This window comes from Eurosta solidaginis, chromosome 2 (genome assembly GCF_040869045.1).
Source record: "Eurosta solidaginis isolate ZX-2024a chromosome 2, ASM4086904v1, whole genome shotgun sequence".
NCBI classification, from domain to species: Eukaryota; Metazoa; Arthropoda; class Insecta; order Diptera; family Tephritidae; genus Eurosta; species Eurosta solidaginis.
In genome coordinates this window covers 244,005,136-244,018,675 of record NC_090320.1, presented here as the reverse complement: position 1 = coordinate 244,018,675, position 13,540 = coordinate 244,005,136, and the positions used below count along the sequence as shown (strand labels likewise).

Genomic DNA, 13,540 nt, shown 5'->3' with positions numbered 1-13,540 from the left:
TCGCGGGAAGATTTTTGGCACCTCCTCAATAGAAAGGTGATATTGTTGACCTTAGCAGTCGCGACACAAGTTCTGTTGATTAAGCGCAAATTTAAGACAGTTAAGATCCTCTGAGGAAGATGAAGAAGAGATCTTTGTTACCTAAACTAGTCCCAATAACATGCTGTGGCGAACTTTCACATCACTAAATAAATGCACAACAACAAAAACATTAAAGCAAGCGAATAAACACATTAATCATTTACCCACATACATACAAGGCAACGAAGAGATAACCCACGCACAGATGAAGTCATCAGCCGAAGTAGTACTCACGCATACACCCTCATATGGCTATAAGACAGACATAAACTACAAATATACAGGTATATAGTTAATAACCAAGCAAGAGATACAATTGTTCTGGAATACAGTTTCGCGAAATAACTAGACCTTAGTAGAAATGGATGAACGAGAAAACAGAGAGTATAAAAGCAGCACAAGCTGAGGCATGACTAATCAGTTTTGATTTAAACATGCTATTGCTTGTGAAGTATAATTGTGAAGTACTAGTTTCAAACTAATCTTAATAAAGTCCAGTTTGCAATACTAAATATTGGAGTGATTTAATCGACAATTTAGCGATTCGAACGTTAGCAGAAGGTTTGGAATAAGTGGAATTTCACTAAATTCGTTACATTCACATATCCATTGCTTACCACCTGTGTGCGTCTGTCGTGTGTGCCTTCTTTTTTTTTTGCTGGTGTTTCGGAAGCACGACAACAAACATTCTTACTAGGCTGCATGCTAAGATGCACACGCACCACTACTCTCGCGCTAATGAAACATAGAAAAGTGTTAGAAAAAATTGTAGATAGATACACATGCAAAAACTGGGGGAAGATAGTAACCGTAATACAACAATAAGCATATATGGATATTAGGGTATTCAATCTCGATATCGCGTACCTTTTTCGATGTCCCGAAATTTCTAATTTACAGCATCGGGATCGTGTTACATTGAGCAGAACTTGGAAATCTGTGACGACCGAATTCTGTTTAAAGTTGTTAGCTCGAAAAAGTTGTTTCAAAAACTCTCTATCTCAGAATTGTTTTCATAAACATGTCAAAATGTATTTAATTTGAGCTCAGATAGGGTGTTCTTCAACAGAATTCTGAGATAGGGCGTTTTCGAAAAAAAATCTGAAATAGGGCGTTATTCAAACGTTTTATGAGATAGAGCGTTTTCGTAACGGTAGCCGAGATATAGTTTTATTCCACTCAGCAGTCGATATTTAGGCTTCTTAATTTATAGATTTTTGCTCAACAAACGGACAAGGTCCAATCAAAATCCTTCTTGACAGTATATTTAATACTGAGAAGACTTGAATATTCATTTTATCATGAATACGACATTCTTGAAGATTAAAAAAAAAAATCAATGAAAGGCGCGATAACCTCCGAAGAGCTTTGAGGCCGAGCTTCTCTTCCAAATTGCTCTTGAAAATTACCGAATTATAAAATCAATGTTTCTTAAGTAGAGGAAATGAATGACCTGAATGCTGCTTAACGAAAATTTTATAGAAAACATTTCTTAACAATTCCTTTAGTTTTTTAATAGGGAATTTTCTGTTTCTTCGGAAGTAAGAAGTAAGACTAAAGCCTGTTGCAAATTCTTTTTCTGACATGCTCGATCATTTTTGTATCTCTCCAGATACCGTAGAAGGTTTTCCATTTTACTTTAGAAGTTTTCCACACGACAAGAGAAATATGTATATCTGTGTAAGGTTTTCTACGCTCTCTACGTTTTCTTTACCCTAATTTATAAATATGTCAAGAACGTTGCAACTTAATTTTTTTATTAAAAACAAAAACAATTTCTGTGCGTATCGGTTTTATAAACTTTTTGAATGCATAACATATGCAGGATCAGGTCGAAAGGATATTTTTTATGTAAAGGCCGTTTTCGACATCTCCAGTAAAGTTAGACTTTACCAGGGGGATAGCTTCATTTAACATTTTCGTTTCCACCAACACCCGGTTAAATCGATAATGTGAATATTTTGTAGAGGAAATTGTAAAAATCTGTTTTGAATACACGAAAACTAGCCAGATATAAAATTTCGATAACTTACAAATAAGCTACTAACTGAAGAAGACATTCGTCTAGAAAACATGGAATATTTTCTTCCTAGACCAATAGAACCACCCTTTTATTTTCTATGAATAAATATGCACTAGTGCTCACAATCGTTTATTTTTAACAAATTATTTTAATAAAATATAACTGAACAGAAGCACTACGACCAAAATTGCTCAAAGCTCGCTAATAGCCCGAATTTCCATCTTTACAGCCAAAACTTTATTTATAGATTTGGATTCCAAATAAGAGCGAAGAAGGGACCCGTACATAAAAACAGCAATTAGAAATAATATATATGATGATCATTTATAAATATTAATTTAATGCATTCAGACCCTGATTAATAGGGAGCAAACTCAAAAATTTGAAATTTCAAAGATATGCTACCTCCGGGCTTGCCAATTTAATACCTACCCAAATGTATAGTCCATTTGCTAACACCTCGAGCAACCAGCGAAAAAAGGCCATGTAAAAAAAATTGCATTTGCGACATATGGTGAGGAGAGGCAGTAATTGTTTCGCTTTTTCTGAACATTGCGATTTTTTGAGTTGATCGCTGTTTTGATGTAAGTGTGAAATTACTTTTACTAAAGCAAAACTTGGTGCAAATTGCGAAAATTCCCTTCCCCAATATGTACTTATGAATGACACTGTATTTACAAATAAAACAAGTAAGGATGTCTAAGTTCGGGTGAAACCGAACATTACATACCCAGCTGTACACTTGAAATGCTGTTGTTCTTTGTTTTGTGTGCTTAATAGTGTTACAAGGCTACGCAATAATACATATACATGTGGTTCTATTAAGAACTAATTTTCTTCGAGTTATGGCTCCCGAAACATAGAAAATTTCTTAGCCATAAAAGAGGCGGTGCCACGCTCATTTTTTTTTTTATTGTTATAAATCCACTTGGGGAAATGAAATACCATTGATATAAAGTTATTGAAAAGATATAGCCTATTTTAGTCGTCCACGACCCTTTTAATAATCTTTTATATAAAAGTGGGCGTGGCCTTAACCGATTTCGTTAATTTTTCTTCAAAGCATTCCTTATAGTAAAGGCAACCTCTCTGCCGAATTTTGTTACGATAGGTTTTAACGATTTTTGATTTATGATTAATATCCGTTATCCAATCAAAGTTATAATACCCTGTGTACAAGTACACCTGGGTATAAAAAGTTTGAAACTTGGTCCACAAGATATATAAAAAAATGTCTTAGCGTTTTCGTAAAAGCGCGGTATCCAGAGCTAGAGCTGCAAAAGTAACGATATTCGGCTTACTCGATATTTGCGATATTTAAGAGGGATGGTATCGATATATCGCGATATATATCGAATTTTTTTTATAGTGAAAAGCGCTTACTCAATTTAAAAGTAATATCAGGTATATATCAGACATTTATGTACATGTATATATATATATATATATATATATATATATGTAATATTAGGGGGACTCATGATAGCATATAAACTTATAAGGTGTAAAATTATATTCATTTACACACGCGGTTATATGAACGCACTTAGTAATACTCTTGATAAACTTGATTGTTTTTCAGCTGTATTATTGCCAAACAAATTTTTTTGATTGTTATATAAATTTAAAAATACCAAGATTAAGTGAAAAATCAAAACTAAAACGCCTTTACTTGCTGATGTTGGAGATTTCTGATGAAAATGCCGGCTGTAATGTCTGCAAGGTTGCATTCCTTTGAGTTTACCGCGTTTACACAATGAAATGTGCGCGTAAATTTATACAAATTGTGTAAATGATTTTTCATACAAAATTTGACAGCTCGTTTACGCACTAGATAAATTTATACGTTTACACACTTTATAAGGAATTTATACGGTTACATGAGTCCCCCTATTGTCTTCATAACTTCGAAACGATCATAAAACACATTCTGCACAGTGAAACGAGGGTATATACAAAGTTATAACACCCTTTGTCATCCACTATGGGTCGAACGTCTGCGTGACTAAACCCTAGTAGGGTGATGTGAAAAGCCTTTTTGCGTGATGATGGATCTTCATATTTATTTTTTTTTTTTTCATATAAAAATCAATCTTATTTGGCGAGCTATGTGAATCTAAATTTGCAGTTGTATGCAACCGTTTTGGTTTTGAAACAAATTGGACCTACCACTAGTTTTATTAATATTTTTTGTAATAGGGGCATATTGCAAAAGTATTACTGATTTTGTCAAAATGGATCCAAATGCTTGACTTTGTACTTCGTAGCTTTTTGGCAACACAATTTTCGTCTTCCAACTCAATGATGTCTTCTGTTGTGTGTATATCTATGTACATATACGAATACATGTATATATGTGTATATACGATTGTGACGAATATTAGTATCACTAAGCGATACTACCACCACTAAGCCGATACTAAGCAGTATGTACATAAACAAATCAATCATCATCTACACACATTCATACAAGGCAACAGAGAGATACTCACAAACACATGTCATCATCAGCAAAAGTAGTTTATTTAATTTAATTTAATTTATTTATTATTACCGCTGTTTAGGGCTAAAACTTAAACTACTAAGTACAATTCATTATTATATCACTTATTTCTATTGAATATGCTGTTGGAATGCCATGTGATTCCGATCAGCATATTTACTGGCGTGATAAACGGACGAGTCTGGGACCCAGTCATTTAAGGAAGGTTGGAAACGACGCGTTTCCAATCCTCCAGTGCTCCCAGCTTAAGGCAACAAAATTTGGAACTTATATTTTTCGATTATATTTGTATTTTAAGCTGTCGGAATGTATTGATCTCCGATCAACATAGCTAAGCATGCCTTTGGATGTTGGAAATTGAAAATAATGTGTACCCAATCACCCCTCAACTTTGTTTAGTAAAGACGCTGTCGGAATGCATGAAGATTCCGATCAGCACAGCTCAAAATATAATGGGAGGTTGCAAAGGACGTGTTTTCAATCCCCCTGCTCCAACTTTTGTTTGACCTTATTTTTGTTACACATCATATAATTTTATTGTTATATTAATGCTGTCGGAATGCGAGTGATTCCGTTCAGCAACAGTAAATATAGGCTGAAAATACCGAATTCCAGCGAAATTAGTTGTTGGAACTGTCTGGAGTTACAGGTGGCGACTGATTTTCTTTTCCTTAGGGCCGGGTGCATTGTATTTTGCTGCTACCAATATTACCATTCCCTTTTCGTGCTCCATTATCGGTATATCATGTAAAAAAATAAAAGAAAAAAACTTTATCTTATTGGAAGGGTTTTACAATGCTCCGATAAACTTTTTTTTTTAAGTATTGAAGTTATTACTATTTTTTATGTGATTAGGAAGTTCATTGAAATATTTCATGCCCTTATAAAATATATTTGGCTTGTCCACTTCTGTTTTGAAAAGGGGTAATCTAAAATTATTGTTTTCTCTGATTACGTATGAATGTGCATCATTTACATACATATATAAGCTTTTCGCTGAAGTATGTTGGTAATTTACCGTGCTTAATATTAAATACAAATTTCATACTGTGGTAGAATATGAGCTCACATATACACACGCATATGAATACAAATTACAAATATACGTGTATATAGCTGGTAAACAAGCATCAAGTGCCCGAAATTACTAGACCTTAGGAGAAATGGGTGAACGAGGAAACCGAGAGTATAAAAGCAGCACAAGCTGAGGCACGACTAATCAGTTTTATTTAAGCACGCTATTGGTTGCGAAGTATAAGTGTTATTGTGAAGTATTTTGAAAGTATTCTAATAAAGACCATTTTGCATTATCGGATATTGGAGTTATTTATTCAACAATTTAGCGATGCGAACGTTAGTAGAAGGTTGCAAATAGGCGGAATTCGCCGAAATTCGTTACAATATGAAAAAAATAACGCACCTTTCACATTGAACTTTTGTAGGAATTTTTAAATATTCAGAGCCACCAGCTTGTTAGGTATTCATATAAAATAAACACAAATCTGACATAATGTATTTAATTTGATTTATTCAGGTTTTATTTGTCTTACCAAGATTTACACGCTGGCGCTAGAAAAAGGAATAAGTAATGGGAATACATTTATTTATCGATATTTAGAAAAAACATCGATAATCGCACCTAGTACTCGATGTATCGATATTTATATCGATTCTTTTGCAGCTCTTGGAGGGTGGAGCCGTGTGTAAGAAGTCCACGAAAGTGGGGAAAGCTTCTGACCGCCATTCACCTGGGAATGGCCAGAGCGATTATTTTGCATGCGGTTCAAGCAGCTCACTACTGCCGGTCGCTTGGGGCCAAGTATCCTCTGGGTAGCCGCTTAACGGATGTGAGCTAATGTGAGAAGGCGACAACCTGGCCAGGCCGCTCTGACATAATCGGTTTAAGGGCTAGCCGCGGCGATCTCATCGGCAGCGCCTGTACGCCTCTAGATGCGGCTGCAAGCGGGCGTCTGTCTTGGAGCAAGCGGCTTGCTATATAAATGTGCAAGTAATTTTTTCACCCCCGCTAAGCGGGTTGTGAGCTGGGCTTGGGACCCGCCACGTAAAACCATACTCCAATGAAATATACCAACAAGCCTCGCATAAATACACTCTCTATTGATGAAGACCATGGCAAACGTTTGAAGGCCAATGAATTGAGGGCATGCACCTGGAACGTCCGCTCATGGAATGGGATTGGTGTAGATGCCCGACTGGAAACAAGGAAGAAAGAAGATCAAAAATTGTGACATTTATTGAAGTGGCCATACGAATAAGCGCAATTTCGGCGTTGGATTCGTGGTGAGAGAGACTTTGTCGCCAAGTTCTGGCGTTCAGGCCTGTGGACGAGCGTCCCGCCGCTATCCGAATAAAAGCAACATTTTTTAATATATCATTCATCTGCGCCCATGCGCCGACAGAGGAGAAAGACGATGAGGTGAAAGACACTTTTTATGAACAATTTGAACGCACATACGAGCGCTGCCCCCGTCATGATATAAAAGTTGTGCTTGGCGACTTTAATGTCAGGGTGGGCAAAGAAGGTGTTTTTGTCCCTACAGTCGGAAAGTTCAGCCTACACAATGAAACTTCTCCTAACGGACTGAGGCTGATTGACTTTGCCGGTGCTCGAAACATGGTCATATCCAGCACGAGGTTCATGCATAAAATGATATATCAAGCTACATGGCTGTCTCCTGATCGAAATACTCGCAATCAGATCGATCACGTTGTGATAGACGGACGGCATGCCTCCAGTGTTTTAGATGTGCGCACGATCCGAGGACCTAACATCGACTCGGACCATTATCTCGTTGCAATGATTTCGCAACTCGACTCTCACACCTGCTCTCTAAGAGGACAACGCAGCCTGAAGGAATACAGGAGCAGTGGGAGCATATCTCCAAAGCACTTCGTACTGCCGCCGAGGAAAAAATTGGTTACCGGCGGCGCCCACGAAAAAACAACTGATACGGTGAAGAATACCGCGTTGCAACCGAAGGAAAAGACGCTGCCTACAGGGCTACGTTAAAAGCGAGCGCAACAAGAGGAGTGTGTGAACGCTATCGTGAGTCGAAAAGGGAAGCGAGGCGCCCTTTCAGGAAGAAAAAAGCAGAAGCAGAAAGGCGTGAGTGCGAAGAGCTTGAGCTGCTAGCCACCAGGTATAACGCCCGATGGCGTTGGATTGCCTGCGCTGATGGATTGCCTGCGGAGCTATTCAAGTACGGCCGCGAGGAGTTGGTAAGGCGCATGCAGCAAAATATGGGCGGACGAGTGCATTCCCGACGATTGGAATCTATGTTTTCTTTGCCCAGTCTACAAGAAGAGGGATACTGCAAAATGCACCAACTATCGTGGAATAAGCCGTCTTAATATCGCATATAAGGTCATTTCAAGTGTATTGTGCGAAGGATTGAAGCCCACCGTGAAACGGCTGATTGGACCTTATCAGTGCGGCTTCAGACCTGGTAAATCTAACATCGACCAGATTTTCACAATGCGCCAAATCTTGGAAAAAACCCGTGAAAAGCGAATCGACACACATCACCTCTTCGTCGACTTTAAATCCGCCTTCGACAGCACGAAAAGGAAATTGGTTTCCCCGCAAAACTTATACGGCTGTGCGAAATGACGTTGAGCAACACCATCAGCTCAGACAGAATTCTGAAGGACCTCTCCGAGCCGTTCGAAACTAAACGAGGTTTCAGACAGGGTGACCCCCTATCGTTCGATTTCTTTAATTTGAGGCTGGAGAAAATTATACTAGCTGCAGAACCGCATTGGAACAATATTCTGTAAAAGCGTGCAATTAGTGGCATATGCTGATGACATTGATATTATCGGCCTAAACACCCGCGCTGTTAGTTCTGCTTACTCCAAACTGGAAAAAGAAGCGGCAAAGATGGGTTTGATGGTGAATGAGGACAGAACGAAGTACCTGCTGTCATCGAGCAAAATTTTTTTTGACATCCTAAATAAAATAGGTTCCTTGTGAATTTATAACTTCTAAAAATTATTGGATGGATGGGAAGGGGTAGAATTATTGTTCCCCTGTCTACTCTTAACCTGTGGGAGTGCTTTTTTTGTAATTGTGGCAACTTTCAGAAATTCAATTATGGCCGCCTAAATGTCTAAAATCTACCTATGTGCGATGTGGATACCGCGCTAGAGCTTATAATGTTAGAGGTGCCCTTACTGGAATCACCCTTTTATTACTGTTGGGATTGTGTGGTTTTCCAACAAGCACATTGACACTCAAAGATATCACTGGCTATCAAACTGTTACTAATATGAAACACACATACAAACATAAACACTGCTGGCTGCTGTCAATATGCCTTCAAGTGTTAAGTATACCGTTGGAAGAAAGTTATTTGTAGGCATCGGTGGTTCAGTGGTAGAATGCTCGCCTGCCACGCGGGCGGCCCGGGTTCGATTCCCGGCCGATGCAGTATACACTCTTTTTATTATTTATTTAATATATATATATTTTTTTAATTTTGTAAAATTAACTAATACTTTGTTTTACAAGCGGATAAAAAACTGCGTAAAATAAAAAGCATGCAAATTCGAATCCCCATGCGATATTTTATGATTTCCATGTCGCTATAATAAAATCGTTATCGTCGTCAGTAACAGCTCCGACACATAAGCAGTTTTTCATATAGATGAGTTTAACACATGGTTATGCATTATGAGTAGATTGCACGTATTTTTATGGAGAACGGTAGAATGCGCGACACTGGCGCTATCTGATATTGAAAAGTAGCCATATCCCAAATTTTGTTCCAAGCAAACCATAAGAAGAATTTCACATTTGCTTTGGCTAAGGGTGTTGGCACGCTTTGCAAGTGAAATCATTTTTTTCCACTGCATGGTTGGTAAATTTTCTAACATTTTCCGCAATTAAAAACTGCAATATAACAATCGATTACGACGCAAAATATGTTAGCAGGTATTTTGTTGTATAGAGAGAATGTTTATAACAGCGCTTCGCGGAATTTTTTTTATGTAAGTGGGTAAGGCGTAATAAACTTCAATTGCCAAGTCTGAAGTTCCTTCATATTTACAAACGCAACATCTTGGTTGATTGTGGCGATGTTATTGGGATGCATAAGCTGGTGTTAAACTCATCTATATGAAAAATGTCATTGTGTCACGGCCTTTACCTACTTATTAAACACATTCCTTTGCGTGCTATGACCACTACCCTTCAAAAAACGCGAGTTCTCTATAAATAATGTAAGGAACAATCCTTTGGGAGTATAGGACTGCTCCAAATCTAATCTGTATTCATACAAAAAATGTGCTCCAATTAACATTGCGATGTCCTGGGTGAGGAGTAGGTGATCCCACTCTCGCTTTGTTTGTATTGCATACATATATTGAAACGCTGATAGTTTTACTAATACACTCACACTTGTAATTGACAATGCTGATCCTGCGATGATGTAAACATTGATACTCAAATTTATGTATGTTCCTTTGATCGCTCACGCATGTCCGCATGTTCCCAACGACAGCCTATAATCATGAAAAAGGACTCAAACTAGGAAAGCTTCGGACACCTGGTACAGAATAAAAGAACATACAGCAGATACCATTGTGCATGTGAGATAGATACATAATTCTCAACGGAATTTTATGTATGCGAGAACAGTTTATCCGATTTAATCATGTTGTCACTACTGACTGTCATATGACAATCAAATGATTATCACGGTTGTTTTGTTATTTTTTAAATTCCGCCATTTTCAACCGACGAAAACCATATAAAAAATAAGTTTAAAAAATGAAAAAGAGAGCAATTCAAAGCTCCATGCTAAAAGAAAAAAAATCGAAAATAATATTAAAAAATACCAAAAGCTGTCGGAATGTATGGGGCGCACTCAAAATTGATACGCGAAAAATAATAGTGGTTAGTGGTGATTCATTTTTAAATGTGTTTCCGCATGAGGAAAGCGCTATTCTGTTCTATTCTCATTCTATTTATTTTAAACAAATAAGTAACGCGTATGCTTTTATCACGTACAAAATTAAAAACGTAATGAAATAAAGTAAATAAAAAGGAAAAAGCATTGTTTCATTTTTGGCGGAATATAACAATTGTCATTTATGATAGTATAACAGTCAAAGCTGATATCTACAGCAAACTATCATTTATGGCACTTTTTGATAGTTAGAGTGTCAGCACTGATCCAGGAAAAGGAATGAGAGTTAGCAGTACGGCTATATACTTAATCAGTAGGCGATGTTGGTGTATAAGAAGGAGACAAAAACTCACACGTACACAGTTGTTTACATCACATTTGCGCAAGTCCCCTTAAGTTTGTGATAGAAAGTTTGTATGAGGCGCTGATCTTTAGGTTGACATTGCTGACAATCAGATGATAGTCATATGATAGTCAGTATTCTTGTAGGGTTAAGCGAGTGCCTGTCAGATACCCTACAAGAAACGCTGATAGTTTTACTAATACACTCACACTTGTAATTGACAATGCTGATCCTGCGATGACGTAAACATTGATACTTAAATTTATGTATGTTCCTTTGATCGCTCACGCATGTCCGCATGTTCCCAACAACAGCCTATAATCATGAAAAAGGACTCAAACTGGGAAAGCTTCGGACACCTGGTACAGAACAAAAGAACATACAGCAGATACCATTATGCATGTGAGACAGATACATAATTCTCAACGGAATTTTATGTATGCGAGAACAGTTTATCCGATTTAATCATGTTGTCACTACTGACTGTCATATGACAATCAAATGATTATCACGGTTGTTTTGTTATTTTTTAAATTCCGCCTTTTCAACCGACGAAAACCATATAAAAAATAAGTTTAAAAAATAAAAAAGAGAGCATTTCAAAGCTCCATGCTAAAAGAAAAAAAATCGAAAATAATATTAGAAAATACCAAAAGCTGTCGGAATGTATGGGGCTCACTCAAAAAATTGATACGCGAAAAATAATAGTGGTTAGTGGTGATTCATTTTTAAATGTGTTTCCGCTTGAGGAAAGCGCTATTCTGTTGTTTTGTTATTTTCTGAATTTAAATTGAACATTCTGAAGTCGAATTCTTATAAAGCTATTTATTTTAAACAAATAAGAAACGCGTATGCCTTTATCACGTATAAAATAAAAAACGTAATGAAATAAAGTAAATAAAAAGCAAAAAGCATTGTTTCAGTTTTGGCGGAATATAACAATTGTCATTTATGATAGTATAACAGTCAAACCTGATATCTACAGTAAACTATCATTTATGGCACTTTTTGATAGTTAGAGTGTCAGCACTGATCGAGGAAGAGGAATGAGAGTGAGCAGTACGGCTATATACTTAATCAGTAGGCGATGTTGGTGTATAAGAAGGAGACAACAACTCACACGTACACAGTTGTTTACATCACATTTGCGCAAGTCCCCTTAAGTTTGTGATAGAAAGTTTGTATGAGGCGCTGATCGTTAGGTTGACATTGCTGAAAATCAGATGATAGTCATATGATAGTCAGTATTCTTGTAGGGTAGAAGTCAACACACTTGTACTTGTACACTATGGTTGGAGTACTCTAACAATACTCCTTTGCAATGCGTTTGCGGACCACCATCATCCGATCTTTGCTCGTTTTTAACGACCGTGATCACGACACGATGACGATCGAACAGAGTTGCCAAAAGTGAAATATTGCATACAAATAACTGATAATAAAATTTTACTATGGCAACTCTGATAAAATGCAACCGCGCACTGGTTTTATGTATACATCCCTTCAAAAAACGCGAGTACTCCATAAATAATGTAAGGCATACTCGTTTGGGAGTATAGGAGTATTCCAAAACTAATCTGTATTCATACAAAAAATGTGCTCCAGTTAACATTGCGATGTCCTGGGAGAGGAGTAGGTGATCCCACTCTCGCTTTGTTTGTGAGTATTCCATAGAGTACATACGTGAGAGTACTTTCCAAAGTACTTTCACTGTAGTACTCCATGGAGCACCCACAGAGGATCATATGCCAACGTACTAAAGAGGAATTGTGTCGGAAAGAATTATCGTAGTGAATTTAATTTAAAATGAAGGTAAATGAAGAGGGGCAATACAACTTTTATATTTTTTACTACGAATATTCTTATGTTATTTAGCATTTGCGTGAATAAAGAAACTAATATTTCTCTCCTTGTGATTTCTAAGCTAACATTGCAGATAAGGCAAAACTAACTGAAGAAATGTCTGCGCACAAAATTGGAATATCTGGAAAAAAACACAGAAAGCATAATATTTTGGTATCGAATGCACTATCAATCTCACTCCGATGGGAGGAACAAGTAAATAATCCTGTTGCCAAAGAGCCTCAGTCAACGAAACGAGAAAGAAACTGACGAGCTTTGTTTATCGGTACTACCTTGGTAAACAATTGAGCAGCAATCAACTATTCTCAGCTCGATTTAATCGATTTTTTTTGAGAATCGAATCGATAAAATCGATTCTGCAAAAAATCGAATCGAATCCAGCTCTAACATCCACTTGATATTTGTTTGGAATACCTACCCATTCCTTATAATATTGGCACTTCGTCCTTACTGTTGCTTGTAGTTGACTGCTAGTGCTTATGATTGCCTGGTATATATGCAACAAATCTTTGAAAATTTCAGATTCCCCAAATTCCATCATGCGATTTTTCTATCGCGACTTTTAATTGACCATGAGAGAAAAGAAATAAATGCAAATCTATGGTGCTGGGATCTAGATGATAGATATGTTGATAGTGTGGGGATTGCATTGCGAACGTAGGTACATCATACCCTAATCTCATATATAACACCAAGCCCAGTTAGAACAACTCCCCAAAATCGTAGTAAGCTTAGTATATCTTTTGGTTTGAGGATATTTGGATCTTCGTAAGCTCTTGTCATGACATGGCAGTTGG

General features: G+C 37.1%; 1 non-coding gene across 1 annotated transcript; it reads left to right on the top strand.

Moving 5' to 3' along the window:
* The first annotated feature begins 8,986 nt into the window (after positions 1–8,986).
* Positions 8,987–9,057, top strand: TRNAG-GCC (transfer RNA glycine (anticodon GCC)). The gene has a single exon. It is a non-coding gene; the product is annotated as a tRNA-Gly (tRNA).
* Positions 9,058–13,540: the final 4,483 nt, after the last annotated feature.